We start from the raw sequence: 18,434 nt of genomic DNA on the forward strand, positions 1-18,434 counted from the left end.
ACAGTGAAACAGCTGAGAGCCTCAGAGCTAAGATAAAGTCTCTGAACAAATGCAGTTGTGTTGCTCCAGAGTACTTGATATGGAAATGCAAAAGAGCAACCAGGAGTAAAGGCAAGCTCTGAGTGGTGGAAGAATATAAAGAAAATTGTTATGATCAATGGACAGACTGTGAGTTGGGCTCTTTAAACACTAACGTATCTGATCCACAATGAGTTTGTGAAATAGGTGACAGCAGCCCTGCTTCACAGACATGAAGCTCAGAGATAGGTATTTGTCTATTTGCAAATCACATGGCTGATTAGGGGCCATCTGTCTCTTTCACTGCAGTAGGGCCAGATAATTCTGGATGGCAATGCTAGACCCTCCAGTAGTCCATGCCTATACATAAAGCAGAAACCCCTTAGTCATGTACAAAAACCACACCAAACTCCAGCTTCACATGCAAACACTTAACAGGATCTCTCTCTGATGCACTGGTATCTGCCCACCACGAGTCAGCTTGGACCTCTGTCTGAGCTTAGGTGCTGGTGCTTCTGCATCTCGGTTAATCATCTTTCTTAGCCTGTAGTGCCTTCGTCACCTCTCCAAATTATTTAAATGATACATCTGCCAGACCTACACTGAGACCTATTTCAGAGCTTCCCTGGGCAGTCTGGTCCTCACTGATTCCCACTACTTGATAAATTAGAATCCTTACCTTGCCTCAAAATGATGAAGCTGACAGTAAGGTACAAAGTATTTGTCTTAATTTCCCTTGTTTTCCACTTGTTACATTAAACTCTTCTGTGGTACCTGAGTTATAAGCCAGGTCTCTGTGAATGAATCTGAAGGTTAGAGAGTCCCCACTCACAGAAGAATTTTCCTCTTTCCCTCTTCCATTTTATCCCAGATCCCTCTGTGCTTAACTTCCTGATAAGGTCTATCTTGATGTTCTGTTATAAATGGCACATCCCTCTGCATTGTGACAAAGAACTGAAGGCATGGGGTAATATAGACATGTGCCCTACAGCAGCCTCTTGCCATGATTTCCTTCCTGTAAAGAAACAGGAGGTTTGTTGCCTGGCCTTTATTGTCTCTTGTTTTTAAAACACCTTTAATTTTTTGTGGGTTTACATATATGATGATTTCAGTAAAACCATCAGATCAACTTTTAAGACCAAATCATAGGTATATGACTAAGCCACTGGACACTGCTGTGCTGTTCCAGGTCACTGGAGGATGTTTGAAGGTAAGAAGCATGGAGAACATTCTTTGCATTATGTAAGCAGACAAAATAGAACAATGGAGAAGCCATTGACAAGCCTTTTGAGAAAAGTGATTTTGACCACAAATTCCAGTAAAGCTTTTCAATTTTACATCCATACATGGAGTTACTTACTCACAACAACCAAAAGACAAAGATATATTTATTCCCTACCCATTTAATTTTCTGACAATAAATAATGAGGAAATTAGCTTTTTCTCTTTAGCTCTTTAGGTTGGTGCATTTTTAAGATAAAACTTTTTGGACTAATCATATTATTATGTCACACTCTGAGGTCTTCACAGAATCACACATACTACATCTCTGCTCCCATTCCCTCTCTGTGCCCCAAACAGTCAATGACATGTGATTTCTCTCTCCACTAAACCATTGGTGTTCTCTCTCTCTCTCTCTCTCTCTCTCTCTCTCTCTCTCTCTCTCTCTGTCTCTCTCTCTGTCTCTCTCTCTCTCTCTCTCTCTCTCTCTCTCTCTCTCTCTGTCTCTCTCCACCACCCAGGCTTGTTTAAAAAAAGATTTGGTCTTTTCAACAGACATCAAACACCTTATGAGCAAGAAATTATGCTTTTTAGAATCATGAAGTAACTCCTAATTATTGGATGCTTAATAAATATTTGTATCTTCATTAAATTAGATATTGGCCCCAAGTGACAGTCACAGATTTGGGAATCTCTCTCATTAGGATTTGAGCCTTGATTCATCCTTACAAACTATGTACCATAAGGCAAAACATTTAACCTGTCTCATGGTCTTTCATACAATGTAGGTAACAAGTCTTAATTTATAGGATTTTAAATGATATTACCACTATTCTTGGCCCTTAATATAATGGTAGCCAAGAATAAATGAGCACTTGATATATGGCAGCTAGAATTATCAATTTTGTTATTTCCTGCAAAAAAGAAAGAAAAAGCAAGAACTAAATCAACAGACAGTAAACTGTGGCAGGGAGTCATTAGAAAGGAAAGATTCTTTCTGAGGATAAGCCCTAAAAGGATTGTCAGATCAAGTGGAAGGGCTGAAATTAATGACAGACTTTGGATTTAATAAGCCTCCAAATTTTATATATATATATATAAAATAAAATCATAATGTAGTCTATCACTATGTACATCACTCGTGTGCCAATATGTCACATATACATAATTCAAATAGTGGCCATTTCTTTTTTCTTCTCTTTCTCTCTCCCCTCCATAGCTTTGCAGATTTAGGATTCATTATCATTAACATCATTTTCCAGCACAGTGTACCACTAACCAAGCTCCAACAATGAATTGCAAGCACAAATGTGGCAGCAGATGGTCCTCTTAGCCTCCAAAGTTAGAAGAACCTAATATTTGGTGTGACCAGGGCCACATCTGCATCTACATTCTTGCTAACAGGGGTCAATAAACTCACTCTGCCTGCTGAGCTGCAGCTGACAGCCAACCTGGAGCTCAGAGTCGCAACTGCTACATACCATGGTTGCCACCATTTTCATGCTTTATATTTTGTTAACAGTGGTCAAGATCTGCCAATGTTAAAAAAACTCAGCATCAGGAATTGCAAATGAGAATTGAGTCAGAGTTGCAAAACATGAGCCAAAAAATGTCTCCATTCTTGAGCTCAAAATAAAAGCCAAACAAGAACTGCAACTAAGATAGAAATCCACTGTAGAATGTTGACAAGTAATCGAATTTTTGAAATTTTGTATGATCCAACTCTGAGTCAAACAAAATACATCTGCAAGCCTAGTTTCACCAAAGTCCTCCAGCTCATACCTGCTGATCTGTAGTCTCGTTTGTGAGGATTTGAGCAGGAAAGGTGATAGGAACATAATGCACTCAGTAAAAGGAAAAATCCAGGAAGGCTGATGTTTAACTAGCAAAATCCTCAGTCCCTAGCTCATTTTGAATAAAGCCATTTATTTGTACTGAGCATACAAGCAGGCCAACCAGAGAGATGGAGTTTAGTTTTCTCCTGAAAGTGAACTTTCTGGACTTTTATTCAGCTAGAAAGGCTGATCAGGAATGGAATTTAATATATCTATGCATCCTATAAAACAAACAAAAAAATTCCAGTCCATCAACTTCCTGTATTTAGGATACTAAAACAGTCCATCACAAGGGGTAAACATTATGGGATTGTGCTTTACAGTTTTCACAGAATCTACTAAATTTCTACTTAATTAATGAAGAATTTTACACAAACAGATCAGACAGAGAAATAAGACACCAACTTGCCATTACTGGTATGAGCCATAGGTTTTCTAAGTATGATTTGTCAATGAATAGTGAAAAACAAATTTCTTGTTGCCAGCTGATCCTCAGTCACAAATGCATATCAAATTCTTAGAGCCATGTTGGCAGATGTGTCTGCCCTCCTTTCCTGGTGATAGAATTCATCATTGACTCCTGTCCCCATGCAACACAGATGAGCATCAGAATTCATCTGAAGGCCAAGTTCCAGGAATTGCACATAGTCTCTCCTTTTACATAAATCCAACTTCAGATAAATTTATCAGCTGCATGAAAATCTTAGAAACAAAACAAATCCATGTACATCTATTAAGTATTCACTAGATCTTTAGTCTCCACTGTGGAGGACAAGGGAGCATGAGAATAGACTTACCACCAAAATGCTTAGAGAAGGTTGGAAGATGTGTAATGGAGGGGATTTTTGTATCAGAATTAAAATGAGGCATTTGGTTACCCCAGTAAATCCATAAGAGCCTGTGATGAGAAACTTGACTCAAATTACATTTTCCCCTCTGCTTTCTAGGAATGGCACTATTAGGTCCTTCAAGACAATAAGTCTTTTAAAGATAGAGGCTTGTGTATTTCAGACATGATAAGCAAAGCATTCCCAGTGTTTGGCAAAGTGCCTGGCACAAAGCATAGGTTAGATATATGCACACTGTCATACCCTGAACTTTCTTATGTATTAATCAGACTAGAAAACACTTACATTAACCAACCCTGCAAAATCGGCATTTCCAGAGAACACTTACAACTCCTCCTCTCTTAAATTACTTGATGAATGCACCAACCTGACTAAAGTGAATGCTACATGTCACAAAGCAGAGGAAATGAGATCAGATGAGTAGGTGGCACTTAATTATGAAAACTTCTAAAAATGCATAATTATGAAACTGGGGAAAATGGAATAACACTAGGGTAGAACAAAAACCTTTAGCAGTTTAATTAGAAAACTGACAAAATGTAAAAGGTGCCTTCCCGAATGACTAGGGATCTACTGTTATTTTTAGTTCAAGGGCTAGAATCATCTCAATTTTCTTAAAAAACACTTCAATGGTTTTCCATCAAAATATAGTATGAAATTCAGACTTTTACATATTATTGATAAGATCCTTTCTGATTTAGACCCCACTTCACTGTGTGTTACCAGCCTTATCAAGTTCTGCATTTCTTCCAACTAACCATCCCAGAGAGAAATCCCACATGAATTCTCCAAATAACTACAACTGGACATTTGAGTCATAGTTTAAGTATCACCCTTTTTGTGATGCCTTCTCCAATATTCCTAACATTTCTACACCCACCCAAAGTTCATTTTCGCCTCTCAGGTCACCAGGCTCCACGTTCTGTTATCATCGTACTTATCAAATTGTGCTGTAATTGTCAATGTCTCCCAGGAGACTGACATCTTCTATAATAGATTAAAATATGCTTTTGCTCTCCATGTCTCCCAGTACCTGTCATAAAGTGCATTTGTAGGAGGAAGTTGAAGAGTGAGGAGGAAAAAGGGGAGGAAAGATCACAAAGACTTTTTCCTACTGCCTCTAAGTCACTAAAATCCAGAAAGGAACCTCTATATTCATTTTGCCTGACAATAAGTGATATGAGGAGAAAAGGTAGAAAGCCAAAGTATCTCAGACAGCTAAAAGATATTTGATGGAACCACTGAATATTTAGTTGAGTTATCCCCAGTGTTCATGCTTAGGAAATGTGCTTGCATTTTTAAGACTGTCTTTGTGGAAGGCATATCCCAGAGTGGCAGCTGTCATTAGTCTGTGTGTCTTGGTAGACACTAAGAGAGGAAGTATAGCATGCAATTACAAATTTTAGCAAGGTTCTCGAAGAGACTGACGGGCAAAGTTCAGTACGTACCAACTCTGCCTCCCACTCTGAAGCATGCAAGGGGGTTATTGTACATGATTTTATATGACAATGTAACTTGTACTTGCCATGGAAAATGCATGGATATATTGAAACAGTGCCTCAGAGCTATTGTCCTCTGCCCCCAGAGTCAAAAAGCAAGAATGAGTCCCTGACAACGAAGGTTTTGGCAATAACTAGCAACTTCTGGCTGCCAGAAATTATACTGAAAAAAGAAGACAATAGGCAGGCCAAACCACTTTTGAACAAAGAGGTTGTATGAAAGGCCCAAAGAGGAAAATATTATAAGAAAAGATCCAATAGAACAGACCTCTCAAGGGATCTATCTCAGCTGACTCGAAACAATAGTAGCATACCAGGCAAGCAAGTATTCTAAGCAGTCCAGAAGACACAAGCTGTAAGTTCAGAACTATGGATAATGACAGATTACACCACGAGGTGCTGGCCTGTGGATAAGTTCCATGAAAAACCTCTGGGGCTGAGAAAACAAGTTTACACAGGGTCATCCCTTGATAATGTGAAGCCCACTCGTTGAAGCAAAATACACATGAACCAGAGATGTACGGGTTTCTGCTGCCTGACCAAATTCCAAAGGAGGTCTGTCTGCCTGTCAGAAGCAATAACAAACTATTTCATGCCTGGCCTGCTAAGCAGCTCTGCTTCAAGATTAATGAAGGTTCTAATCAGATGGCTTTCAAAGTGGCCCAAAGAACCCCTCTACAATTCACAGAAGAGGTAGAAAAAGCAATAGGAAGAATATACCAGCTAATAACAGAATCACTTCCAATTGGATGCAGAAGACACCCAATAAGAGTTGGATTCAAACTGATAATAAACAGACAGAAATTCTATGACCCAATTTAACTTTTTCTGATGAAGTTTTTTTTTTTTTTTTTTACTCTTTGTTAACTTCACAATAAAGAATCGTGCAATAAAAGAACCCCATTTTCTTAAGGGTCCTTTTCAAGGTGATGGTTCTTAGCCCCAACACTTACAACTATGACTTTATACTAACTTTAGTAAATCTGCAGAGATCTAGATAACCACTAGATGTCCCTTATGCCATGGAGAACCAACCTGAAATGAATTTCACTACCAGTTACACAAATCATGTTTAAAAATAACTTTTCTAAACCGTAGATCTCAGGTGCTAACTATAATTCCTGTGGTGACTCATGCCTTTGACTTATTTATTGCGCCCAATTCTATAGTATTTCAATAGTTTTTATCATCATATACTACATTTCAGGCAGGGTATAGGAAACTTGTGAATTTAGTTTCTTTAAATATTTACATAAAGAAAAGTAGAAACAAGAGGAAGTAAAAAGCATTATTGGAGGAAAGGGAATATAATGTGAAAAGGTTCAAAATTTAGTATCCTATTAGGAATCCAGTAAGTTTTAATATAAATGAAGAAGTATATTTTTTCAAGCTTAAATTTAAATTCTCTGTACACTGGGATCTTGAACTACTGAATTCAAAGAGAGTAGTGTGGCAAATATTTAATATCATATGTCAAATTTAATCAAATAAGTTTGGTTAGGTCTAGGACACAATGTGGGAAAGACTGATGCTCTGGGATAAATGAAAAATGTCTGTTGTCAGTGTGTAAATGGTGACCATTGGCTCTTGTGACATACTTTTGCAGACCTGAGTGAATCCCCTTAGCTGTAAAGTTCCTACACTGCACATGGTTGGGAGTCGTGGTGATGCTGGCAGAGGTAGTATTAGAAGAAGTACAAAAAAAGTTCTTAATAGAGAACTTCCCATGGGTCAGCTATTGTTTTCAGCATTTCACATACAATAGTTTAATTCTGAAGGGAAAACTTTTCAAACCAAGACAAAAAACTACTTTTGACAGAAATTGAGGGTCCTCTCAGTGACTCACTGGACAATAGATGTAACGGGTGGACAGTGCCACATACCACACTTGCTGAATAACATAACAACCCCAAGCAGGAGAAGCTGCTTAAAGTATGACTCATAGCACATTTGCTGAAGCCAGACTACCTTGGTTCAAATCCTTGTTCTGTTCATTGTTACTGGGTAACCACGACAGGTTGCCTAAACTCCGTGCAACTGTTTCCTCATCTTCAAAATAGGATAGCAATAGGATACCACATCACAGTGTTGTTGTGAGGGTTAGAAGATTAAGCATATCTGACATCCTTAGAGTATCCCTAGAACATAGCTTAGGTTGATCGCTATTATCTACATTTAACTGATGAGGAAACTGAGAAGCTGATTTTGTTTAGTATCAGCCTAAGGTTATGTTGCTTATGTTAAGTTTGGATTTCAAATGAAAATGGGGTGATAGGGGGCAGAGGCTGTGAATTTAACAATAATTACTATTTTACAACTGAAAATAAATGGAGGATTCTTTAGAATCCTTCTTTGATCAAACTTCCCCAGCCAGCTGAATTACAAAAGAATTCAGTAGGAATGTGCGTCTCTCTCCTGACTGTGCTCAGGAATGCTTGTCAAAGCACTGAGAAGGAAATTCCATAGGCTGGTGTCCTAATTAAGGCTGTAAGACAGAGAAATGGGAAAGTGGTAGGAGGGCCAGGAGGTGACTGACTGTCCCAACTTGAGGTGCTGAAGTGCTTCTCTAATTTAAAAATCGGCTCAGTCCCTTTCCTGCCCTTGCATTGGGTGACCCATGCAGGAGCTCATTCACTCTCTTGACACCATCTCAAGGCCCCTGGCAGTGATCACATAGATCCTTTGTGAATCCTCTGATGAAACAGATGGCAAAAATTACAAACAGACACAGGACAGTCAGCCAGGCCAGCTGAACACAACTGTTCTCCAAACCAGAATCACTCTCCACACACAACAGCCAGAGGTAGGAACTGGCTGCCACTGATTTCTTGCCCAGACTCAGAGCAGTTTTGCCAGTGACTTCTCAGTTCCTCAGTAAGTATAATTAATGGTTTATTTTCATAATGAGAACTGGGAAGGTTGCCATACACATCTGTTCACTGGCATTAGATTGACCTAAATCAGAACCTTCCTGATAGCAGCCCCTGGCTTCCTTTAAATGGCCCATCAATTTGGAAGTCATGTTCTCATGGGGTAAGTCTGTAAGCAAACCATGTTCCCAGAAGATCAAGCTTTTAAGTCTCCAAGCAAGAAGGACATCTGTCTCTGTATTAGGCAAAATAGTGGTCTCCAAACACATCAAACCCAAATTGCTTAAACCTGCAAATATTCTCTGACTTTTAAGAAGTGCCTTTGCAGATATGATTAACGATCTTAAGATATTGTTATTCTATATTCTCAAGACCTGACCTAAATGCAATTTCCTAAATTCTGATAACAAGGGAAGTAAAGGAAGATGGGACATACAGAGAAGATAATAAGAAGACAGAGGCAGAGATTGAAAGGATGCAGCCATCAGCCAAGGAATGCTGGAATCTCACAACAGACTTTCTCCTAAAGCCTCCACAAGAAACATGACCCCACCAATACCTTGATTTTAGCCCAGTGAAAATTATTTTGTACTTTTGACCTCCAGTACTGTAAGAGAACAAATCCCTATTCTTTAAAGTCAACAAATTTGTTTGCAAAAATTACAATATATTAATGTGGTCTCTCTCTGCTCATATCCTAGTCATGCTAAAATTTTACTTGCAAAAACCAGCCAGGACAAAAGAGTGACTCATTTGAAGATTGTTATCCATGGATGTTCAGGTAGAGAAAGAACAAAATTAGAATGAAACATTCTCCAGATCTATCAACATTAGTAACCTACTTTTAGATCGCAGTTAATTGCTGCAGTACAAATTACCAGCAAAACTTAGCAAACCTGTTTTTTACCCTATAGTTTTATCAAGAACATGCTGTTGTAGTACAGAGAAACAGCCTGACTCATAACTCACCATAACCAGAATTCACCTTTCAGCAATAATTATAATATGAGAATTAAACAAAGCATGAATTATGTAGATTTCATTGAGTGGTGGCTAATTTTTGATCTGATCTTTTCTCTGAAAAAACTTAGAATGTTCTGAAGTTTACAGACTTTCATGTAAATATTTGTTACTGTTTATTGAACAATTACTATATAACAAAGGACCATACTAGCAAATGTGATATATACAAAGGGAGAACAGAATCAGTGATTCTTCCTTGCAAAAACTTACTCTACTGAAGGCAACAGACATAGACACATTTACTCAGTTATTTACAAATTCGTTATCACTGTGAATTTTATCAGTTTATCCAAAGTCATGCTCCTAGAAATAAAAAGATGAAAACAATCAAAATTTAACAATTTTTTTTTCATAGTAAAGATTTTTAAAAGTATTTTCAAATGTCCATAAACACAGAGTTGTGCTATTTATTCAAGCTATTGGTAGAGGAAAGGGGTAATAAAACTGGCTTTCAAGGGATGAGGGACTAAGGTTAGATGTATTGAGATAAAGGTAAAGGAAGGTATGAGAAATACTATGGCTGAAGGAAACAAGCGTGTAAAATCTTGGCATATTAATAGACTGAGGAAAAATCAATATAGTTGAAATCTATTGCTACTGTGAGAACGGTAATGGGAAAGGAGGCTGGGTAAGACACTCACTTACCTCTTCAGTCGAGATATGTTAACTTGATCCTAAAGATACTGGAGAACCACTCAGAAGGGAGAGGGATGAGGACAGGTCAGCATGTATGAAAGACTGATCTGATAGCCACTCAGGGGATGATTTAAAAGTAGACAAGAAAAAAACACTTGAAAAATAAGAGCAACGTGACATTTATAAGACCAAAAGTATAGAAAGTGCTATGAAAGGAATTATTACTAGCTGGGTAGTGGCAACAGATATGTGATAAATGCATGAAGGAAAAATATAAGCAACTAAGCTGATAAAATAGGTCCGTGCAAAATTGTAGCCTTAAATACAGAGCTGAGCACTTAGGACAGAGGGCAAGTATTCAAGCAAAGGAAAAACAGGAATAAACTTTATGAAGAATCAATGGCAGCTATATATAATGCATTGGAGAATATCCACACAAGAGAAAGTAATGCCCTAATCTATAGTGTAATGATAAAAAATAGGAAGAAGTGAGACTACTCTACGAAAATATCAAGAACATAATGTATAGGACTTGCAATTTGCTGAGGCCTCTGGGAACGCTGTTCTGGTCAGATGTGTAGAAACATTAGGTTTTGTACCTCTAGGCCTAAGTACTAAGTGCCAAGAATTGGGCTATATTCTTTGTATTTTAAAATTTCCTGTAATTATCATAATTAGGGACCTCAAGGTGTCATTTTAAAGATAGGAAAACTGATGCTTAGCAAGTCAAATGACTTGTCCACACTCACAAAGCTGTTAAGCAACACAGCCAGGATTTGAATTTAAGTCTGATTCTAAGATACATGCTGAAGATCATGAAGTTGGCCTGTGTATTCCAATCATGCTGGACAACACGGTTTGGAAACAACCTTTATCTGACCACTTGTTGCTATGATTTCTGAGCAAAGGGTGCCAATTTGAGAATCCTGTTGTGGCAAACCAAATCTCACCAAAGACTTCTATACTGCTAAAGATTTAGCTCGGTATCATTATTTGTATTTAGAAAGTTTCTTTGGAATCCAACTCACAAGCTGGTATCTAAACAAGCCAAACTGGAAGTAAAGCATAAGAGGACTGAGAAGTGGAAGAAATTAGTGGTGACTGAGAGTCTCTCCCCAATAACCATCCCAAGAGGAAGACTTCAGAAGCACTCAGCACCCTCACCTCTGAGATCTTGAGGTTAAGAGTTTATTTTGGGGCTGGCATGGAAGTAAGCACTATCAGGAGTTTCATTACTTTTTTTTCCTAAGAAGATACACATACTGACAGTGAATAACAAAGTGTTCCTACATAGAAAAAAAGAACACGTGATACATAACTAAGCTTAGAGCTCCGGGGTTTTCCAACAAACTTCCCTAGAACTTTCAGAATACTGAAACAAACATGACCACTGGATTTCTCATTTTTAGTGGGCCACTTATTGGTCATGGACTTATCGGAGTTTTATTTTATCAAAGAGAAAGAGGGGGGAAAAAAAACCCTTTGGTTTTCAGCCTGACATAACGATTCAACTTTCTCTGGACCAGTAAACGTATTCTGTGTTGACCACAATCCAAGGATTGAGGATGGAAGTGGCAAATGGTGCCATCCATCCCTGGCCTCCTCGCAGGATGCCTTGGAGAAAATACTAACAGCATGATCTGTCACCCCTGAAGGATTACTAGGCTCTACCAGGGCTCTGCTGTTCTTATTCAATCCATAAATGTACAGAGAAAAAGAAAACATCAAGAAAGAATTCGACCAAAGTATCCCTAGATCTGAAGCAAAGAAAAAGGCAAAGTATCAACTTGAATTCTATCAAGAAACAAAAATCTATTGCTTGTTTTGATACCAAATAATGAACTGAGAAAGTTGAATGTGACAACAAGATAAATCAAAACACTTCACTTTTATCTCTTTGGCTTCTATCACCAGATTTCTCTTGACTGCATGGCTTGAGGATACAGTTCCAAGAAAAAACTAATAAAAGGAATTTTATTTAACCACAGATGACAGAGGAGAATATTTTACTACCTAGTTTCTGTAGCAATCTAAAGGCTGTTTTAACTTAGCTGCTCTATAAGAAAAAGCATATTTAATTCATGAGTAAATAATTCTCAAATACTATTACTACTCTCCTACTACTTAAATTTAAATAAGCCTCAGCTCTCAGAATATTCAGTATCAGTGTGATAGCCGACATTTTTGTTTATCTGTTCCTCCTCAAAATTCTCTTTCCCTGGCTTAATGACTGTACGCTTTCAAGGAATTCTCTGATGACTCATGTTCTGTCTCTGACATTACTTCCTTTCCAAATTTCTAGAAAAGAGAATTTCCTGATGCATCTATGCAGGAGGCTGTCTTTCCTTGTTTTATGGTCTTCAGTTAGTAATTTCACTCACTCACGGAGTATATCTAGGCCAAAACTTCCTTCAAATTCTTAGTTCCCAAATCTGAATTGTCTTCAGATTCAGATACCTAAAGTAAAATTAGCTGCAGAACTCAAATGTAATATGCCTGGAAGCAAACTCATCAATTCCTCCTCCTGACTTTTTTATTTATACTTATGGCCATCTAAGCTCAAATTTTTCCTAGAAACATCTGATCCTTCCCTCTTCATTGCCAACAGTCTTGCAAAAAGGTCATCTAATTTCAAACCCAACATCTTTATCATTTACGTTCTCCACTCCATTCCTGCTGACACTAGTCTTGTTTAGGCCTACCTCTTATTTATTCATCCAAAAAGCTACCGTAGAAAGCTTACTAAATGTTAGGTTCTCTAATACACGACACAGTCCCTGATCACAAGGAGCTTACACTTCAAGAGATATCATGCAATAAGGATGTGATTCTAGAAGAAACATATGCATGGGCTATAGTGGATGCTCAACATAAAAACGGACAATTTGGCCTGGAGAAAAGGATTCTGGATGGAGTCGCATATTGACTAGTACAACGTAACTTTCTAACTAGTCCTTACTCTAACTTTAACATTTCCTATTTTCAATCTAACCTGCATTCTGCTGCCCTCCATGTGGTCAGGGAGTCATAATTTTCATAAGCACAATAACTAACGCAGCAGACAGTAGAAGGACAGACATATAGAAAGAGTCACTGAAATCAAATAAAAGAAAAGAAACAGGATACATTTTAGGAGGGCCTGGTACTAATCCAGAAAAGAGTGATGGGCAATTGAACTAAGTGACAATAGGGTAGACAGATACGAGTCAAGTCAACATGCTCTAGGGACAAAGAGGCCTTGGAGGAATGTGAAGGGAGGGGCACAGTATGGCTTCCAGGTGTCTTGCACAACGAGTAGATGTCAAGTCACTGATACAAGAAATTCAGCAGAAAGTGTAAGAGAACACAGGGAAAAAGAAAGAGAGAGTGCCATCCAATAGACAATCAGAACTAAAAATGAGCTAAATTACACTGCACAGAAGGGGTGTCATGAGACCACAATATTCTTAACTAAAAGGACTTTGTTATTCCACTTTATACTAAGATATTTAGTCACTCTTTTACCCTGAAATCACATGGTTTTCTTTTGAAGCAGAAAGAAACATCTGCCAAATTATTCTAGTGACATCATGTATTCCAATAGTCTTTGAAATCTTCATACAGTATCTTGTTTTCCTGGCATTTATTTTTTCTCTTGATTCTTTGTTATTTTTCCTAGAAAACTGAACTGAAAGAACTTATGACAGAAATCACATCCGTCTTTAAAGTAAGCCTTCAACAAATACTCAGTATTTAATCAAAAATGCTATAAATATGCCTTGCTATAGTAAAATGTATGATTCTCATAGAGGAAAAGTTATGAAACCGGTTCTAATTAAATTATTACAATGCCAATATAATCAATGTAAAGAAGCCTAATGGTGATGACCATTTTGATAATGATGGTAATAACTGAAGATGGTAATGAGAGAGAAGAAAGAGATAGGAGAAAAAAATTAGTATGGCACTAACAATATCTTTAAGCAAAGACTAGAGAAATTTTAAAATAACAAAAGAAAGCAATAATTAAAAAAAATCAAATAGTACCAAACCATGCTGATTTGAGATTTTAAAAGCCTATTACCCTTAGTGTTCCACAGTCCTGAAACTGTGTATTTAACCAACTAAAATAGCATTTACTGAAAATTTGTCCTCAGAATATAGACTACACATTTATGAGAGTATAGAACTTAAAGAGAAACCTATTAAGAGGGATTAAAACATTCTTTCCCTGATACCTATTACAAATAATCTACTTAACCTATTTTCTCTCCTTTCTCAACTACCTTTTCTTCTTGTGACTTTATTAATGGTACATTTGCTAAGGAGTAACCCTGATCTCTTCACTCTTTTATCTCTACCCTTTTTCTATCAGAACTCATCTATATCCCATAGCTGTTATCACTATTCATAAAACTATTTATGTCAGCTCTAAATTTTCTATATTCAAATTCATATCTCTAACGAAAAATGTTCAAGTATTTTTCACTCAGATACCTTTATATTAGATAAGAACATTTCAAAAGACAAAGTCATCATCTGCCTGTAAACCTGCTCCCATTTTGGACTCTGACTTTCTTGATTTCATGTCCCGCCTCTGGTTATACCAAAACTCTTCCAAAGCTTGTGCCTGTATCCATCCATCACACATGTCTGTTTTCTCCTCTACCCATTTCTCCTGTTGATATCACACTACAGAGCGGTAAATAGCTTGCCAAAACCAGAGATTACCTCCAAGTTTCATTCCGTTTGACCTTACACTGCACTTCTCTCTGCAAAAAGTACTCCTCTGGGACCCATTAAGTATTCTGTTTCTTGGCTACCAACATATCTTCTCCCTTTCACTTTCCTTTGTAGGTGTCTTCTCCATAAGACGGCTACCTATTGAGAGCCCGAGTTCTGCCTGTGGCCAACTTCTTTCTTCCAACCATACTCTGTGATTCCTATTACATTTCTAGCCATAGATTTCCTTTGTCATCACATTTATACCTTCAGCCATTTTCCTGACATCTCCAATCAGCTATTAAAGAATACCTAGCCAAGATGGAAACATGGATTCCACCTCCACTAAGCTGATTTGTTTCAAACAGTCCTACTTAGATAAGGTTATCAATAGTTATCCAAATCTCAAAGATGTCCTGGCGTCACTGGTGCTGCTGTTTGAATGCGTACTGACCCTTTGTCTCTCTGGCATAGGAAAGGATTGTATTTTGGTCACTTAAGAAATGTAAAACCATGTGGCAAATTAGGCTTGTACAGATGTGACATGTGTCATTTCTAGGCCAAACATATAATTTTTTCCAGCATAAAAACCTGTAAATTTCCCCTTTCCCCTTTTAAATGTCAGCAGTTTTCCAGTTAGTATCTACCCTGCCATCCCATATCTCAAAATGAGGACAACAATAAACAAAGCAAAATCACCAGGCAACACACAAGGAGTATGAAGTATCAGTGAGAAATAAACCTTTTACATTTTAACCTCTTAAGTTATGGAGTACTTTGACTCAAAAAGATACCTTAGTTTCTCACTTCCCACATCTAATATGCAATGCATCAATAAATCCTACCGATTCTACTTCCACAATTCATCATGTGCCCATTCACTTCTGAGACCCTCGCTGCCATCAGCCTAACCCTCATTGCCATAAATTTTTGCCTGAATGGTGGTAATAGCCATCTACTTGGCTTTCGTCTCTATCAATTCATATTGATTCATCATTTTTTCTAAATTCTAATTATTTGCTCTATACTAACAGGATCCAATAGTCTATTATTGTAGCCAGAATAAAATCCAAACTTCAGCCATGGCTCAAAGAGTGTGTATAACTTGACCTTCCTTAATTTCTTCTTTTTATATCCCTTGAGTTCAACAAATTCCTACTTCTCAGGTCTCTGCATTTGAGGTCCTTTAACTTTCTTTCAAGCAAGCTTCAATACACTATCAACTCAGATCTCTGAAATGGAACTCTATTAACTCCTTCTCCCCTGCCATGATTTACTTTGTTTCCTTTCTTGGTACTACTCAAATCACTATCTAAAATTTATACTTATTTCTTTTCTCTTTGTTTCTATGTACTAAAATATAAGCTGTGTGGAAGCAGGGGCTTTTGTTATTGTTATTATTGCTTGCTGTTGTTTGTCCAGGCTCAGCAGAAAGTCCTGTTCAGTGAGCTAGGAGTGAACACAGAGAAGTCTGCAAACATTTCCAACATTTCTTCTTCACCGTGCTTCAGGAGATCTACTGAGACTTCAGGGTTCATTGGGGTATTTAAATACTTGGTCTTTTGGATTCTTTGGTTCTTAAATATTTATGAAAGCTTTCATATACTCTTGCAGCATATACACAGCATGCACAGATTTACATACACACATGTAGTATTAGCCTAACAACTAATTCAGTGCTACCAATGACGTTCTCTGCCTTAGGAAGGCTCTTTTGACAAGCCCAGTTCTCTTGTACACCTGTCTCTCTATTCCCAAGCTCTGTTGTCAGGATGGCATCTTCTTTAGCAGTGCCGTGCTCCACTGCCACCATACATGCTTATGGCTATTTCCATCTGTGAGTTAGATACTCTCTTGGCAGAACCCAGTGGTTCCTGACAAGTGTGATTAAGTCTTTTGTCCCAATAAAGGACTGTGAAGTCATTCCAGAGAAATAGCACATCGAGAAATAACAGCTTCTGCTGGTGCCAAGAGAATCCACTCATCATTCATTTCTATCCACTCATTAGGTAAATATATGTGGAAGCCATGCCAGGGAAGAAAAATAAGTTATTTACTCAACAAACATTTATTAAGTATTGTGTGCCAGGAATTTTTCCAAAGTAGACACAACAAGTCTTGCCCACATGGACTTTAGTAAGTGGCTGGGAAATAGAAAAAAGAGATTTTTTTTTATATAGTCAACGTGACAACTTATAATTGCCCCACTTTTTGTTGTTGTTGTTTTGTACCAGCAATTGAACTCAGGACCTTGTATTTTCCAAGCAGGTGCTGCACTACTGAGTTAAATCCCTGGCCCAAGATTTTATATAGTATATAAATGAGGATTTTTATAAATAAAAATTAAAGGAAAGATATAATACTGGGCCAGGCATGGTGGCCCATGCCTGTCATCCTAGCATGCTGAAGGCTGAGGCAGGGGGATTGTTGTTCAAGACCAGCCTGGGCTACAAAATGGGCTCTCAAGTCCAGCCTGAACTACATAGCAAGAGCCTGTTTCAAAAAGACAAAAAAAAAAAAAGGAAAGAAAGAATGAAAGAGAAGGAAAGAAAGAAAGGAAGGAAGGAAGGAAGGAAGAAGAAAGAAAGAAAGAAAGAAAGAAAGAAAGAAAGAAAGAAAGAAAGAAAGAAAGAAAGAAAGAAAGAAAGAAAGAAAGGGATTGGTTGCTGGAGAAGGACAGAGGATTATATCACCTACATATGGTATAACCTTTAAAATCCTTTAAATATTCTATTTCTCCATGGTCTAGAAAAAATACGGTAGTAAGCGGTAGACGATTGGGGGAACAAAATTCCAGCAGACATATGAAACAAGCACAAAAGTCTTGAGTAGTCTTGTGAACTGCATGTTCAAAGAATGTCATAGGGGTTGATATAGGTGGTTCCATGCAGATGAGGCGGAGCATGCTAGAGATAAAAGTAGAGAAGTAGGTGCCAGATTCAGTAAGACTGTCTAGACGTCTAGGCCTGCCAAACAAGTTAGAAAGTCACAAAACAGTTTTGAACAGACTCGTGTGCATGTCCTGGCTGTGAGGGAACTATGGATGGGAACAGGAAAAATCAAGGATGGGGAGCAAAAACATGGAAAGCATTTAGAAAGTTGCTACAGGAACCTTATGAGGATGATGGGGCTTGGGTTTACAACATGCCCTCGCATCCAGATTGCTTTCATGGCCCATCCATGATCCTAAGCACTGGGCCAATGCCTTCTTAAAGCATGTCTCAAATTGCCTTGTAATCATCTGTTTCCTGGTCTGCTTCCCTGGCCAGAAGTAGAGGTCTTTGATAAGGATGATACGTTGTAGCTGCCTTTTCACCTTTGAAAACATATTAGTTGCAAAAAAAATTGATAAACCTGAAATATTTATGGGACCTGAAATATTGATAAACCTGAAATATATATGTCATTTAACTTCTTAGCAGAATAAGCAGTACAGTAAAGTTGCATTATCTTTGCATATAACTTACACAAATTCAAACTTCCATATGGGAGGAAAAACACGAGGAGACAAAATTTTCTATTTATCACTGAAGACTTTCCAAAGTCAAGTGGACTTTGCCTTCATTTCTCTTGGAAAAGGGATGTCTCAGAAAAAGTACAAAACAAGGACAACAGTACTAACGCTTGCTATAGCACTTTTAAGAGTCCTGGATTTAGGGAAAGCAGTGCTTGTTAAGGGTAAATCTGACTCTTAAGTGTTTTTAAAGCTCGTGGGCCAATTTCAGAATATAATCTCCACATAAATATGACTCCGTTGGCTCCTCCCCAAATGCCCCATACTTC

At 37.8% G+C, this 18,434-nt stretch overlaps 1 protein-coding gene across 45 annotated transcripts in view; it reads right to left on the reverse strand.

The window, feature by feature from the left end:
• Nucleotides 1-18,434, reverse strand: part of Nrxn3 (neurexin 3) — a 1,541,537-nt gene that overhangs the window by 1,038,215 nt on the left and 484,888 nt on the right. The gene's annotated exons all lie outside the window — the stretch shown is intronic.

The sequence above is a fragment of the Cavia porcellus genome, unplaced genomic scaffold (assembly GCF_034190915.1).
Source record: "Cavia porcellus strain 051 isolate PalLab524CR breed Dunkin Hartley unplaced genomic scaffold, mCavPor4.1 scaffold_31, whole genome shotgun sequence".
Lineage (NCBI taxonomy): Eukaryota > Metazoa > Chordata > Mammalia > Rodentia > Caviidae > Cavia > Cavia porcellus.